At 21.4% G+C, this 18,069-nt stretch overlaps 1 protein-coding gene across 3 annotated transcripts in view; it reads left to right on the top strand.

The window, feature by feature from the left end:
- Positions 1-18,069, top strand: part of LOC112599111 (leucine-rich repeat-containing protein 24) — a 140,834-nt gene that overhangs the window by 112,852 nt on the left and 9,913 nt on the right. The gene's annotated exons all lie outside the window — the stretch shown is intronic.

Raw genomic sequence — 18,069 nt, 5'->3', positions numbered from 1 at the left:
ACAGTAATGATTTCGGAAATTCGTATTGTTTTTCTCTTTTATGAACGAGCATCATGTATTATTTTGTAGAAAAAACCACGATAAATACCAACAACAAATACTTGTTTGTTATATAAACGACATGTGTATTATTATTATAAGAGGCCAAAAGTAAACTTTTGGAAAGATAACGTTCAAAATAAAAAAAACATAAATCACCTTATTTTATCCAAGAGCTGAATGGAGAAAAAAGTTTTATAATTTCATAGTTGAAAGCTATCATAACAATATAGATATTTATAGATGGCCGAGCAAAATATCTGACGTGAAAAATAAATAAAAAAACTCGCGAAATAATAAAACGAGGTTGTTAAATAGGAGCAAATAAAATATTGGCCAATTATAAATGTATTTAAAATAAATATACCTATACTTTCCCAATTATACACATAATCATAAAGAATGGTGAAAACTTTTTATATTGTTTACAGTTTATCAAAATAGTTATGATTTTGTATTTTCAATATTGCTAGATATAGTATTTTGTGTTTTAATAAAATTAGACATAAAGTAATAAGAAGAATAGTTATCAAAATATTAATATAAGGTATCTATAAAATATTATAAACGTATATAAAGTATACTATAAATTCAAACCAATATTATTTAAGATAATATTGGGTACTAATGGTTGTTAATTTATTTGAACAGTAAACTTCGTCATTACATAACATGCATACTATCACAAACTAATTTGTTGAATAGTTTAAATCAGCAAAAATAAATTTGTTGTACATAATATATATATTTACCAACTATTAATATTATAAACCATTTTGAGTATATATAAAAATTTAACTATTAAAAAAAATAACAATATAATATTAATACATTTCTAAATAAAATAATTGAAATACAAGATTTTTAAAAATAACATTTTATTATATTTAGAAAATTGTATATTTATTTCATGAAAGAAAACAATTATCTTATTATATTTTTCACGTAATAGTATTTTTTGGAAATCATTACACAACTACAAAATACTAAAATGTTTGCAATTTACCTACTAAACCAGGGGTCAGAAACTCGCGGCTATTAATTGTTCAATAACATTTTTCATATAATTTTCAATATTATATAATTCTTTTTCCTTTATAAATAAAATAAAATCTAACTGTTTTTAATAGCAATACAATTATAAGTATTATATCATAATATGTATTTTTTTTTTTAATGTAGCTCTTGATGAACAATTGAAGAAAAAAAATGGTCCGCGTGGTTAAAAAGGTTGCCGACCTCTGCACTAAACCATAAAAATACCAATAAAGAATACTTAATAAAAATAAAATATAAATCGTAATATAATATAAAGCAAATTCAGTAAAGCCCTTGAAATTATAGTGTAATAATTATTATTGGAAAGTTACTGTTAACAATATTATCATAGAGATGCCAATAAATAATATCTCGATTCCAATAATACCGACAACATATCTCACAACCATACAATTTATTATAATATAATGTATTTCAAAAAAAAACATCCTTATTAAATAATTTATTATTTTAAAACTAATTTCATTGTGAACTTGTTTGCCTTTTTGTGACATTTTATTGAAAATATATTTGTTGAAGTATTTCCCATCCATCCCTATGAAACATAGAGCATTTAACATAATATTTACACATAAGTAATAGTATTTTATATTTTAATCTATTCGTCATCAATATTTCTCGCTACGTCTTATCAATTTTTTTTTTACTTATTAATAAACTCAATATAATGGCAACTTGAATAAATTAATATTATTTATTACACTTTTTTATTATTATAATAGCTGGTCACGGTATTTAAAGCTATGAAAGTAATATATTGGTTAAAAAATAGATTACGTTATATTTAAAAAAAAAAAAAAAAAAAAATTCAAGTTATACAATTATTAAATTATATACAGTATAATGTATATTTAAAAATATTTAGTTAGAAATTTGATTTGACCAATGAGGTTATTATTCTCGATACCTATTCTAGTAATTTCATAAATTTACTCGATTCTAGGATTAGAAGTTTATAAAGGATATAAATAGGTTAGTTTTATGGCCTTGTTAGTTCGTCCATTTGCCATTTATGGTACAGAGATTTGGGATCTATAAATAAACACAAGTAGGTTATGTGTTTGTCAGTTAGTTGTGCATTTATAAAGCTTTTTTTTTTTTTTTTGAAATATCAGAGAAGTTGAGTGAATTTCTGAGACTAATATGGGGTTGGATACATGAATATTATGGTACTTTTAATATCGACCTTATAGATTATATATTCAATAACTCCTGTTATTATATGTTTTGACGCTATATATTTTTATATAGCGTCTGTTTGAAAGTTTCCATTGGATTTGTTAATCATCATATCCTCGTAGAATATCCAGTATAATTATTGGTATGGTATCAACAACAGATACTTACGTAAATATGTAGACTCGAAGTTGTATTAGAATAAAGAACTGGGAATTTTTCCGTAAGATGTTTTTGGAGATCCAGAAGAGTCAATTTCTTGAAGAATCGGTGTTGGTCCAAGTTGATTTTCATAGAGATTTATCATGGTGGTGAGAAGATGATTTCTATCATAGTTATGCTTTCCAAGTAATATTTTATATAATACAGATTTTAGAGAAGATCAGAGATATTGAAATATTGGCTGGTATCTTAGAAATTTTCTCTGAACATCTAGATGCTAAGGAAAAAGTAACCAATCAGAATATTTTTTTTTTTATAGGGCTGGAATAAAACGCTTAAATGGAAAGTTACATTTTTTTAAATAATCGGTCGTAATGCAATTGCAAGATATCATATACTATAAAGGCTTTATACAATTTAAAAAAAAGTTTTATATTTGTTTCTCTAAGAGATATGTGCAATAGTTATTTGATAATAATCAGTCTGAGAAAAATTTAGTTTTAAGTTTAGAATCTAGAAAAGCCATACAGTAATATTTACAAAAAAGGAAAAAAACAAAATTACGTATTTTATATTCTAGAAACAACAATTATGTAATTGATGCATAGTTAAGTTTTATAATTGTTGACTAATATTAAACGATGTATACCTCCTATTTCAATTATTTGAATAAAATAACTGTAATAAATTTTTGTGTACCTACAGTATAATTACTAAATTATTACACCTAGCGTCACTTATATTAATCAGTAGAATAAAAATGTGTCGATAGATATTTGGTAATAGTAAGGTCAAATTGCACTTATTTTTGTTTAACTCCATTCGGTGCAGAAAAAGTTAATGATTGAATTGTACTCAGTTTAAAAAATAAATGTATTGTACGAATAAAACTTGTTACGGCTATAACTTAAATCTATTTACTAATAAATATAAATTGACGGTCAAACGGATAATTTCTTAAATTTATTGTGATATTGTAATATGTAAATAAAAATATCTAAAACATGAAAATATGTTAGTTTTTGGAAAATTAATAAATAATGAATTGTGTAAATAACAACATTTCTTTTACACAACGATCGATTCACACAAGCAATTGTCAAAATATATTTGAACGAGTACTTCTATTACGATGTAAATGATTTTGTTACAAATAGTTAGATACTAGGTAATAAATTATAACATAATATTCACATTTTATATACTATTTTAATTGAGTGTGTATCGATTACCAACAATATTTTTATTCACTTATAAATAGTTATGTTGACTTATATACCAATTCAATTAATTTTTTTTTTTTTTTAATATAGGTATATAATATTTTTGAAAACATAATATATAGTATGGCGTAAATAAAACGTCAATAGTCATAAATATATATATATATATATATATATATATAGATATAACTTTAAAAAGAATTATTGATGTACCTAGTTTTTTCGTATTTAAGTTGATTTATTATGCAAATCAAATATAATGGTAATACAATACTCAGAATTAGCATTTAACTTAAAAATTGTATTTAAAAGCACACAAACACTGGGCTGATGATAGTCAAGGGATGCTGTACAAAATAACATGATAAATAATGAGTAGTAAATATACGAGTATATAAAAAATGTGTAGTGATTTCAAGTAAAACTTAATGATAATAAAATAAAAAGTTTGTTTTTTACGTTGCTAATCGTTGTAATGACGACGGTGAATCAATGACCATATTCAGTAATAGGTTATAATACAACTAACAAAGCAATGAAAACAAGGGTGTAAGACCATTGTTATGTTTTCCCTATCCGACTATCGAGTAGACCTCATAATACCCACTTGCACACTACAACTGTTTTTCACGGGCTGTGTGTTGTTAATCGATTTCTCAGTTGCTAGCTGATAATAGAACAATGAATTATTTATTATGTATTTATCATAATTTTAACTATTATGTTTAATATTAAATGTATCTGAAGTACCTAATGTACTAACACTTCTTATATTAATGTTATAATGGACCCACTTTTTAACTTTCGCAATCAAAAATGTTAACTACTTTTCGTACATAATATGATAATGAGAGGTTTTATTTTAACAATGCCAACATTCAGTACAAATTATTTCACTAAAATAATATTAAAGTGTATGTACACATAAAATTTATAAAAATATACTTTCTACTTTACTTTATTTAAAATGTCTATACATAATCTTGTATAATTATATATTTAATTTAAAATCAATGACCAACATTTTTGAGAAATAACTAAATAAAAAAAATTATTAATATATTTATAAGAACATTAATAAGCCGAATACCATTTAGATTCAGTAGAAAACTAATAAATGCATCACGTTGCCATAATAATAGTTTCAGTATCGATTATAATCTAGTATGTATTTACTAATATTATTATACAATGATCACTTTTATTTTTATACCTTAAAAAATATTTTATCTACAAATTTGTTTGAATGTATTATTTTTCTTAAGATTTTATTTTATTGAGTATATAGTTAGCCGATTAACCATACTTTGATCGATTTTCAGCATCTCGAGTTTGTAGAAAGTTAATTATTTATATCTCAAATATATTCAGTATGTTTAACTAAACATCATTTTTCCAAAATTGGCAAAATCAATATAAATAACCAATAAATAATTACATTACTATAAAAAAAAAAAATGACTTAAAAGTTTTACTGTTATTTAGCTTATTACCGTTCTTTGAATATGTTCATTGAATGTATTCGTCGAATTATCAAAGAAGGACAACTAATTTTAGACATTATATATTATGGTTTTCTTCAAACTGATTATTAAATACGCTATTTAATATATTATGCTATTTATTTTTCATTCAAAATAAAGTCATGTACTTTATGGAATTTCAGAACGTACTACAGACTTTTGACTAAGACGAATATATTAAAATTTTTAATTAGTTTAAAACCATCCAGCCTATAATTATTTTTCTGTCTTTTTGAATTATTAAAATCACACCCAAGTTAAATATGGTTTACTGTTAGATCTCATGAAGATGGATTACTTTCCACTTCCCATTATATATATATATATATATATATATATATATATATATATATATATATTATGTATAGATACTCAAAAAAATACTGCGACTTTGATAAACACATACGATTAAACACTATAGTAAAATGTGTTTGACAAAGTTATATATTTTATATATTTTACACGCAGATCGAACCAGATCCTTATATATATATATATATATAAAAGAAATATTTAATCCTCATTTTCAGTTATAGCCGATCTCTATTTCTATAAAAATAAATAAATAATCGCAATCATAAATTCTGTTAATTATTATCTAGTAACAAATTTACAAAAATGTTTTAGAAGATCGTGGTCGCCCTTCTTATTTTCCAATTAAGTAAATCCTTAAAATTAAGCTTCAGTTCAAAAAATATTTTAAATACCTACTTTATTATTCAAATATTTTTAATATGTATATTAAGGTAATTACAAATACAAACTAAATAATAAAATAAAATCTATCTCATAAAAAGTATAAATATTCCAATCCATAATTTTTTGTCTCGTATAACAATATATTTATGATATCATATTTAATAAAATAATTAATAAATATGTTTAGATGGTTTATACATAAGATGAATACTTTGTATAAATACTAATATTAATTTTTAATATTGTGTTGTAATTCAAATAAATAAATACACTTGCATATTTAAAGTGGAAAAAAAAGTTAATTAAATCAAACATTATTGATATTTAACTTAATTAAAAATAATAATATAAAAATTTGTTAAAACAAGTCAGTGATTAATATGAGTTAAAATTATCTAAAAAATCAATAGTGTACAATTCCAGGCATACCTTTATAAACATCAATTAACAAATTAGTATTTAATGAAACTTAATACAGATTATCATTTTTTCATCAATTAAATAAACACTGTAATAATCCCTGTATATTAAGTAAATAAATTACTTTAGATTTTGTCTCAACTTTGAGTTCTAATTTCTTTACGCCACATTTTTATCAACCAATATAAATTTGTTTTTATTAAATACCCATTTAAAGGTTTATTTTAAAATTATTTTATTTTTGTTGTAATAAACGTAAAATTATTAATTAAAATATGATATTTATCTAAGAAGTTAATTATTTTTAAGTAAACATGTAATTAATATATTTATTTTTTTTTCGATGTAAATGTTCAAAAACTAAAATACTTATACGAAATAAAAAAATGTAGATTATTATGGTGTATTTTAGTATTATTTTAGGTTTATTGATAATTTTAAAAAACTTATTGATTATAACCATTAAAGATTGTTTTATTATTTTAAAAATAAATCATCATATGTGAACAATTTAATTCATCATTGATTATTATATTTTTGTTTAAATTAAATCAATATTATTTGTAAGTTAAATTTATTAAGTATGAAAATTATCTTATTAATCCATGTTTTTACCAAAATGAGAAAAAAAAATAAGCAACAAAAACCTATAAAATATACGTAAAAGTTACGTAAAATATATACCTACACATAAATCTAATATTGTATAAATGGTCCACTGATTACAATAATTTAAAGTTTGCAAATGTGAAATAGAGAAATGCAGAAGTTTCTTATCTAAATTTGAATTTATTACCATGCAATTCCTTTTTTTTTATACTATGAAATCATTATTATTAATACACTATTTGTTTGTTTCAATTATCAAATTTATGTATAGCCGCTATTAAAATCAAAAAAATGTTTAAAAAACAGTATACTTTAAAATTCTTCATAGCTAGCTAATAGAAATAAAATATTAAAAAAAAAAAAAATTGAGAGAACCCAAAATATTTTGTTACGCTATACTTGGAAATAGGTCGATTATTCGCTTTAATATTAAACTAATAAAACTAAATGTAAAATGTTTACGTATATTTTGTACACTCGTGTTTGGTGGAGACAACAAATGCGGGTGTGGCATTCTCTAAAGTTAAATAATTTATAGCTAAGTAATCAATAATGATTTGTAGATAATATTAATACACTGAAAATGAATATACAAGTTATACATCATACATTGTATTTAATTATACTTTAATAAAATTTGCATACAATTATCTACTAAGAAAATATAGATCTATATAAGTTATTTTAAAGTTCAAAGAAAAAATTTGAAAAACATGCTAAATTATTAAATTACATAATTATGACAGTAAGATAATTAAAAATTGCATTTCATCGTGTTTTTATTTTTATTGTGTAATTGAATATCAATATAGTTTTTTTAATAGTTTAAAATAATATCATGTTTTACATATATTTCGCATAAAAAAAAAAAAAAAAAATTATATTATGCCAATGCTATTGAAAAATGTTCATATATTTAAAATAATATTAAATTAGCTTACAGAATTCAGTTTTATATTTTTTTTATATAATTCGATTAGTGATAGATTTTTTTGAAGTACCGTACATATTGTTATAAACGATTTAAATAACTGAAACTACTAAAAAGATTTATTTTCCAGGTTAATTACATATTTTTCTTTAATATTCAAACATAAAATATCTTGTACTTCTAAACTCGCTGCATTTATTACTAGTACGTCTATTCATTATATGTGATATTGTTAAAAAATAAATTAGTTTGTTCGAACACGTATAGCTAATTTCTCGGACCTTGACATTGTAAAGCTCTAAGATTTTTATCAAAAGTCATTTGTCGGGAAAATTTGTGGTAAGAAAGCTATCTGAAGATAATGCGGAGCAAGTAACAGCAAATAATAGAAAAATGATCTCGAAGCAAACAAGACATCACTGTACAGTTAGTCACAAAGTTTAAAAGAAACTTTTATATGTTATATGACTATGTGAGTTTTAAATTTCTTTTTAAATTTACCTCTCAATGAAATCATATTTATTTGAACCCATATTATAATATTTATTTTTTCGTACATTTTTGTATTAAACTTAGACCTTTGGTACATAATATTATACACTATATCAATGGTCGACGATATTTTCAGTTCAGTGATCTCTATGCAACATTTTAAGTGGCTAACAACCATCTTTCTTTATTTTAAATATTTATAATCGCGTTTAATTATATATTTTTAGTTTTCGTCACATGATTATAAACAAAAAAATATTAATTTTGACTATTAACGTCGATAAAATCTAATAATGTGCATTAGCCTAAATATATATAATTATTGTGTTATGAGATACCTTTTTAAAATTAAAGTGAATTTTTTTTTTTTTTTAAATTTGATATAAGCTATTTTTGAGTAAATTTATTATGATATTTAAAATATTATCAAAACATAGGTCATTTTTTAGTCTAAGTAGTATTTACGGTTAATTTCTCAATCTAACGCCATAAAATGTTTTTAATGCTATGGTTAAGAACACCTAATTATATTTATTTGTATTTGAACATTTGATTCATTATTTTAATGTAGGTACTACGATTGCTAATTTATTGATCAATAAATAATTATACGAAGAAAATTTTTTTTAACAAATTATAGAGTGAATTAATGGATTTTCTTTTTATAATATTGCATTATAATTAACAGTATTTTTTAAACTTTATACATGGTATTTAATAGTATAATCAATCGATATTAGTCAATTCGGTACTGATTAAGTTTATAGAGGATTTTAAATACACATATTTAGTATCCGTCTTACAAATGTACATCACAGGAAATTTAATTTTAGCAAAATCGAATTCGTGTTATTAGCTTTAATATTAAATTAAACTGATCTAACATAAAAATTAAAGGTAAGATCATCTGCATTATTTATTTTTGAGCGCTATTTGTTTATAATATTTTAATATTAAAGCAAATTATAATTACGTATAATATTTAAGCTTAAAAATCGTTGTAAAATATTTTAAAAAATTAAAAAATTAAAATAAATATCATAAAAAATTGACATTTAAAACATGAATGACGTGATTACCTTTAAGTTTAATACAAGCTTATTTTTCTCTATAGTAAAATTATTGACAAAATTGGTTCCACTAAATGTAAATTTATAATGTTTTGTATCATTTGTTAAATAAAATTTACACATGACTATAAAATTATGTCCTGATCTTAATAGATAAATTTGTTACAGGTTGAAGAAAATAATTTATCACGTCAAATATGTTAAATAGTCTTAGAAATAAAGTTTTTTGATCGTTTTCATAAACATATAATTAAAGATTTACAGTATTTTTATTTTTGTTTAATAAACAAAATATAATTATAAAAGTGAGTTGATAATTTATGTGTAAAATGTATAATACAACTTAGCACATTTAGCAAATTAAATTAAAACTTAACTAATGTATTAATTTATTTAATAATTTAACTTGTATACATAAGTTTGCGTAATTACATTGGTATTTATTTGTATTTTATAAATGTTTATAAGTTATATAATAAAAAAAAATATATATATTTTATTAATTTAAATCTTTTGTGTTTTGATAATTAAAGTAATCGAAATTTAAGAAATAAGAACTAAGATTAAGTAAAAATATTAATATTGTAACATAAATATTGATAATATTAAAATATGAAATTAATAAATGTTAAATATTATATCATTGTAGTAAAATTGTTTCTTAAATTTGGTATTCAATTTTATAATTAGGTAATACAAATAAAATATATTTATCATATAATTGCATTGAATATTATTAATATTTAATTATTTTTATATAATCTCAATATTCATCCAACATTAATAAAAGTATGGTTCTTATTTTTTTCAAATTGATTTCAATCCTTAATTTTTATTTACCTAATATTATATACAAAAAATTACAACTTAATTATAAGTAATATATATTTATGCTTCTATTATTGATTTTACCTAACGAAATTATTTTGAAATTAAAATATAAATCAAATATATTGTGAGTTGATGGACTTATAAAATTAAGTAAGACATTTAATTTTACTGTACGTATTTTGCAGGTATTTATTGATAACTGGTATGTATGATAAACTTAAACATAAATTTAAAAATTAAAATTATAAAAAACGTAAATCTTCTTTGAATCACTAAATGTGTCTTGTCTTGCTTGCATAATATATTTTCTTTTACTTAAATAATATATATATATATATATACATATACGAGTATATAATATGTTTATGAATAATATAATTTATTAAATTAATCACGTTCTTAGGGTCGTTAATCGCCTTAAAACAAGCCGAGCAAACATTCACATTCATGGCTCATGTACAATAATCTCTTTGTTAATCCTTAACAATGTTAAATCGTGACAAACAGTTCATATAGAGCGTGTGTATTAAACAAAATTATATTTTTTTTATACCTATGGTTTTTGGCATATTATAAAACAAAATAAATATAGTATTTAAATTTACTTTAAAGCAATATTTAAAACCATTTAGAAAATGGATTATGTTAAATAAGAATTAATATACACTGAATTTTAGTGTAGGTTAGAAGAAATTAGATAATCCAATACACCGATAAAAAATTCTAAGTAAAACTAAAAATTTGTGGCCAATAAAAAAAAATCATCAAACTTAAATACACAAATGTTAAATCATGATTCAATATCTATTTAAACACAGTAATATGTTAACAGTAACTGGTTGTACCGAATTGTGGTATGGAAAGATATTAAAATATCAAATTATGTAATGTTAGTTATATACCTAACATTTATTCATGAATAAATTATAAAATCAAGTCACATTTAATTATTTACCTAAACAAAAAAAAATTGATTATGTTCTCCTCAGGTGGACCACAATGTTACAATTTAATTTTATTAACCACCTCGTTGGGTTTTAATCGCAATTCAGAATCAGAGTTTTCTAAACAGGTCATCAACAATTTAAGTATAATTAATTTAACCACTTCCCCAAAGCGTCGGTCAATAGTTAATATATATGTAATAATTATTCCGTATAATGGATAACAAAATCTAAGTATTATTTTAAATTTAAAGCATATTGTAATATTCTATAGCAAATAAGCCTTGATTCGATTTTAAATCTGTTACTAGTCTTTGATGTATAATAGATAGTAGTCTATCATGTTTATAATATAAATAAAATTGAGACGACGTATAACAATAATATTAAGAGTAACTTATTTAGACATGATCGTATAAGTGTATCTGTAAAAAAAATATATTATTTATGAATAATGTAGCAAAAAAATTCAAAAGTTCTATCTACTTTGAAATAATAATACTTGAATTTATAGTATAAAATTAGTATAATCGTATTAAAAGTAATTTATCTTAAAAATTATTTATCTCATAGTTGATCATTATCTAAATGTCACAATAAAGTTTAAGTAACTTATAAATCCACTGAAAATTAAAAAAAAAAAACAATTAGAAAAATAGAGTTAATTATTGACAGCTAAACCAGTCTAATAATACATTTTAATAATTACAAAAAATGTATATTTTTGAATTTTTAAGTGTTTAAAGGAATAATTTATGATTTGTAAACCGTACTATTCGATATATTTTTAAAATAGTATTTTATATTCTGTAGTTTGCAATTAAAAAAATAAAAACAAATATTAGTTAATTGTAATTAAATCAACTAATATCTGTATAAAACACATATTTCACAAAAACGGAATTGTGGACTAAAAAAAAATTACTCACATTGAAAGCAATACATTATTGAATGGACTATGTTTAATATATTTAGTATTGTAAATAAATGTATCAAATTCATATATAATGTTTTAAAATCCATAAGCTTTTTGTATAAGTTTTAATCGGTTCTTACTAAATCCTTTGAAAACTAAAAATAAATGTTTAAGAATATGTCCAATTTATCATATAACATTATATACATAATAAGTAATCTACATGTGTATATCTTGAAGCTATAGTATTACTGAGTCAAAAAACTGAACACAAATAAAGTTAATAAAATATCTTAAAAAAATTATCAAAAAACAAAATTAGGTCATTGTGATAAGGGCATAGCGATTTAAACTACTGTATTTCACAAACTCCCCTTTTTAAATACTCAACTCTGTGAAATGCGAATATTTAAGTGATTTATATGATTTCATAAAAAATTGATTCTATACTTGAAACCTGATATTTATATTTTATTTATTTGGGTTAAAGCACTTAAGGATTCGATTTAATGCAATAATACTATAAACTAATAATGTAAAAATCAAATTTTTCATCTAATGATTATTAAACCGTGTTTTAAAACTATTTTTAATAATAGTTAAGACAATTTTATTTTTATTTAAAGAACAACCTTGTTTGTCGCATTTTAAAAGTTTTGAATCATATTTTGAGGAAGACTTTTATTTTATTTATAAATTGTATTTTTATTTTAATTGGTGTTTTAAATTATTTATTTATGAACTCAATTATAATCAATTTAATTTAAAAATATTATTGTTTAACCAATTGGTATTAAAAAAAAAAAAAAAGTTCTTACAACAAAAACTGTACTTATGCATTTATATTATTTTTAAATAGCTATAGTCAAAACTTAAGTAAGAACATGTGTTTATTACGTTTTCAATTTTTTGACAAAAAGAAAATTTTTTATCGATATTTATTAAAAATTAAATGGTAAATGTGAATAAATATCTCACATAGAGTCAAAATCATTAGAAAATCATACTATGTGGAGAAAATTATAATATATGAACATTTAATGATAATTTCAAGTATTTGCATTTATTACTTATTTATCTTTTTTAATTATAAAAACATATCAAAAATCGATTATGGAGAAATAATTATTTTACGGGCGAATATCCAATGTTATAAAATGTATAACTTTAAAAGTTCATAAAAAATTGATGTAACTTTCTGGCAAACTTTTTTTTTTTTATTATTAAAGATAGAAAATAGAAAAACTGACGAAAAATCATGCATTACATTTTAAAATATTATGAATTTATAACTTTAAAAAAATTTGAAAATTTTTAATATTCTACTCATCTCATTAAAATTCTAATATTAAATTGCTATTTAAACAATATTGTAACTATTAATTGCATATACATTTTAATAATAAATTTATGAAAAAAAAAAAAAAGTTTGTATCAAGTTTTCAAGCATTTAATATAATATAATTTTCTATCAACATTTGTGGGGAAAAAATAAAATTATTTTGTTAATAGAAATCATTCTTAAGGTTAAAGATCAAGCAATTTATTTTAACTACTTATCAGAATAACAGACACGAAATAAAATCTTAGAACACACCATTGTGAGTTCAATACATTAATCCCTCCGATTAGAATTAAAAAAAAAAAATGTAAATTATTATTTCAATCACTAAAGAGTTCCACACGAGATTTATCGTCCTTGAAAAACCTTAGTTTAATATAGCACATAGTTATTGAGAATTGAGTGACATAACAAAATAAAGGTTTTTTAGGACTATTATTCTCGTTGTGTATTTATTATTGTAATAAGTTTAAAATTTAAAAATTTAAAAGCACCATGTAGAATATTATATTATTACTTTATATATTAGATATGTATCTGTTATTTTTATAAAGTATGAAAACAATCATAATATAACAGCTTTCTAAATTGTATTATTGTTTGAAAAAAAACTAATATTATTTTAATAGTTGCAATATTATAATTGTAATGAATTATCAAAACAAAGATTATAAATATATTTTATTTTAATAATATTCGATCCTATAATATTATACTATGCTTGTATAGAAAATTATTTAAATTATTAATGATTTTAAAATAGCTGAAACTAAAGTATGACTATTATTATTTATTTTTCAAGCGATATAAGGGTAGTTATATGTTTTGTAATGCATTAAGTTCACATATTCAAGGTTAGTAAGTAAGTTCTAAAAGTAATATACAATACTATTAGATATAGATTGGAAATTAAAGAAAATCAATACTTTAAAAAAATAAATTTTCCAATAGCTTTCCATAGAATTATAAATCATATAATTAAGTATGAGATATTAAAACAATTATTTCATTATTTGTCAGTTAAATTTAAAATAAATATTACTCTACCATTATTTCGCGACGAGGTGAGTTTTGGGTGATGTGGTAACACCCGGTCACTTAATTTAATAATTATTATAAAAGAAAAATAAAATGTCTAAAATATGCAAGAGAAATATTGTTAGATAAAACAAAAATAATATAAGCCAGAAAAAAATATATTGTTGACTTTAAAATATGACTGGCAACAAAAGTTTCATTAGTTTTTTCTTCCTTTTAACTTCCAGAAGTTTTGAAAAATATTTCGCGTACATCGACCAACGTTACGTTATTAAATGGGACAGACAATAGCATATCGATCGTAAACCACAACGGATGGCAAGATAAAATTTATAATCGAGTTTCTCTATTCAATCTAAAAATACGTAACTATGAATTAAACTTATTATAAATTACATCATTCTTTTTTTTTTTTCATACAAAATTCATATCCTTTTAACGGATTTCCTTTCATTGTTAACAGCGTGTAAAAAATCTGAAAAATTTTGCTTAAGAATTTTTACTAATAATTTTAGTCACTGGTGGTTTTGAGGTATTTCCGTTTTTGATAAACCTATTTATATATAATACCTATCAATATTCTATTTATTATGTTATATTACATGGCAGTTCTAATTAGTTATAAAAGTTTAAAATTTAAGTCTAGAAATTAGTATATTTTTATAACAATATTTTGAAAATTAACCAATATTTAATAATGTTCCATTTACAGATATCCAATTTTATGAGTATAAAAATATTCATCAAACTATTTAAAAATATACCGATATTTTATTAATAATAGATTAATTCTACAATAATAAATCAACAATGCACATTTTGACAATTTTAAACACCTATAATTAACAAACCTTGATATCGCATTAATTAATAAACATATATGAACATAAAGATTATAATTAACATTTTACTTATATTAAACTAATTTTTGTCAAAGTGAACAAGGATATCAAATGCCACAAATTACACATTTAAAGTAAATATTTCAGTTTTCAATCTCATTGTAACATGTGTGGTAGTGAACATTCATCAAAAATAATAATCCACAATTAAATGTAACAAAATCATAAAAAAGTGTTTAATAGTTTAAACTTTCTAAAAAAAAACCTATTAAATTTAATACCTAAATATATATTTAATTATATCCCTAAGTCTTGACACTTGTACCGTTATTTTAAGTCAACATCTCCTGTTCCTTGATCTCAAAAGCCTTTCTTTATTAAGTGTTTGTAAATTATTCAATAGTATTGTATTATTTTTATTTTTGATGTTATTTCTATAGTAACTATTTTTCTAATAAAAAAAAAAAAAATTAATTCAATATATAATTAATCAGTTAAATTGAATGGTAAAGTTGTGAAATATATTTTAGATGCTTACCTAAAAAATATATGAAACTAATATTATGTTATGACTTTTTTTATTTAAGTTCGTTTCAATTAATATTGTACAATTGTTCTTTAAAATCAAGAATATCTAATTTCATTAATTTAACTTAGTTTAAAAAACGTATTATATTTTATGAAAACATTTTTAATAATAAATTTCATCTTGTTATTTAATAAAAACAAAAATGTTGAGGTTTAGTGTTATTTATGAATTAAAAATAAATGTTAAGTCATTCACCACTGAAACGATTACAATACTTTTTTTTTTTAAATATTAAAGTTTTTAACAAAATATAAAGATATTTTAGAATAATGTATAATTTAATTTAACCATAAAATGTAAATTGACATAGAAATATAGGTATATATATATAAGTTTCTTAGCGGAAAAGTTATTTTTTAAAGGTATATCAGTTTTGTTATTCTGTATACATATATTAATAATGTAACGTACAGAGTTCAGACACACACACACACAAATGTATATATATTTTTTTCATATTCAAAAACTTAAATTACTAAACTTTATAATATCACATAATGTGTTTAATTAAAAATCTGTTATGAGGAACACCACCGATAAAACGGTTCTGAAAAAACTTAAAATGTTTATTTTCTAGAAGATCAGAATAATGGTCTTGTCGACAAATCATTTTAACAAAAACTAAATATATGGTGAAAAATTCTCGGCCTATATTAAATAATGTTATATTTAATTAGTAACTATATTTTTAAATATATTTTTTTTTTTTTTTTTAGATATGATATTTCATATTAGTTTTTCAGATATAATGCACTTTCTTATATATATATATATATACTTGTCACATTATGGATATTCCAGCATGAATTTCAGATTCAAATTAAGATACGTATTATTTATTTTTTTTTTTTTTTGTTCAAATTTAATAACAATCAATGTCATAAATATAACGTGCATTTAGGGGATTTGGTAATCACTTATTTAGATTATTATTATTATTATGTCAAATATTCCCTATTTATAATTTCTATAATATTATATTGACATGTAACTTTAATATCGGAATTGGTCTGATTTTATCGATAAGCACACGTAATTTAGAGAGAAAAATGGTATTTTTATAATGGATTTTGAATATAATTCAGGTTTTAATACAAAATAAATCGATTAATTGCTGTAAGTAGTGGAAGTACAACCACCGTGTTGGTCAGACTGGTGTGGTTTTTAAGTTCACAGTTGGAGTATCTACACCAAAAATTAACTTAATAATATAATATTATCATATAAATTTATTTGATTGTGATTGGGTTAAACAGCAGTGTAGTTTTCAATAGCTTCTATATGTACCAATATACGACAAACTACAAGTTCATAGCCATAATAAATAGCCTATTTAATAACATATTGTGTGTCTAATGCAATCTATTGTAATTGTATTATGAAATATATTTTTAAATGTTTAAAATAAAAGGGATTTTTCAAACATATATTATGAATTTAATTATGAAGTGCTTAACTATTTTCTATTAATTACAATTTACTAGTGGAAAGATATCCAGTGAAAATTCTGGTTCTAGAACTGTTGGGCTATAAAAGATAATTAGTTACAACAAAGCCAACATGTAATAATTAAGTAAAACGATATGACCTAGCTAAGTACCAATTAAAAATAAAAAAATAAATTATCAAGTTTGAAAACAAGCATTAATAATTAATTACTATGTTTTATAATAAATATTCTCACATAAACTTCTGGTATTGCATAGGTGAACTGGTTAGTATATTATTTCTGTCAATAGTTTTTTCGTAGCGTATAACAAAAAAAGAAAAAGATGACAAAGAAATTATTCAATATTATCAATATTTTTTAAATATTATTTAATTATTCATATTTTTTATATTACAAAATATATTTTTCATCTTACAAAACTGAATCTTAGTAACATGTAGGTAAGTAAGTTATAATGAATCCTCTTCTAAATTAAAATAAAACAACATATTTTAAATAGTGTACTTAAATATATTTTGATGCAAAATTAACTACTTTAATTAAGTGATATTTTTCTTGAAAGGCATGATTGATATAGTAAACGATTTATTAGAATTTTTTCTGGTTAAATTTTAACTATTTCTTTATCGAATTGGTTGCAGTCCATTTGAATATAATTTATGACATTTTATATACATAGTAAATAACTGTTTAGCATTAAGTGACATCCGAAAA

Source organism: Melanaphis sacchari, unplaced genomic scaffold (genome assembly GCF_002803265.2).
Source record: "Melanaphis sacchari strain LSU unplaced genomic scaffold, SCAv2.0 Contig4_pilon_pilon, whole genome shotgun sequence".
Taxonomy (NCBI): Eukaryota; Metazoa; Arthropoda; class Insecta; order Hemiptera; family Aphididae; genus Melanaphis; species Melanaphis sacchari.
This window is presented reverse-complemented; position numbering and strand designations above follow the sequence as displayed.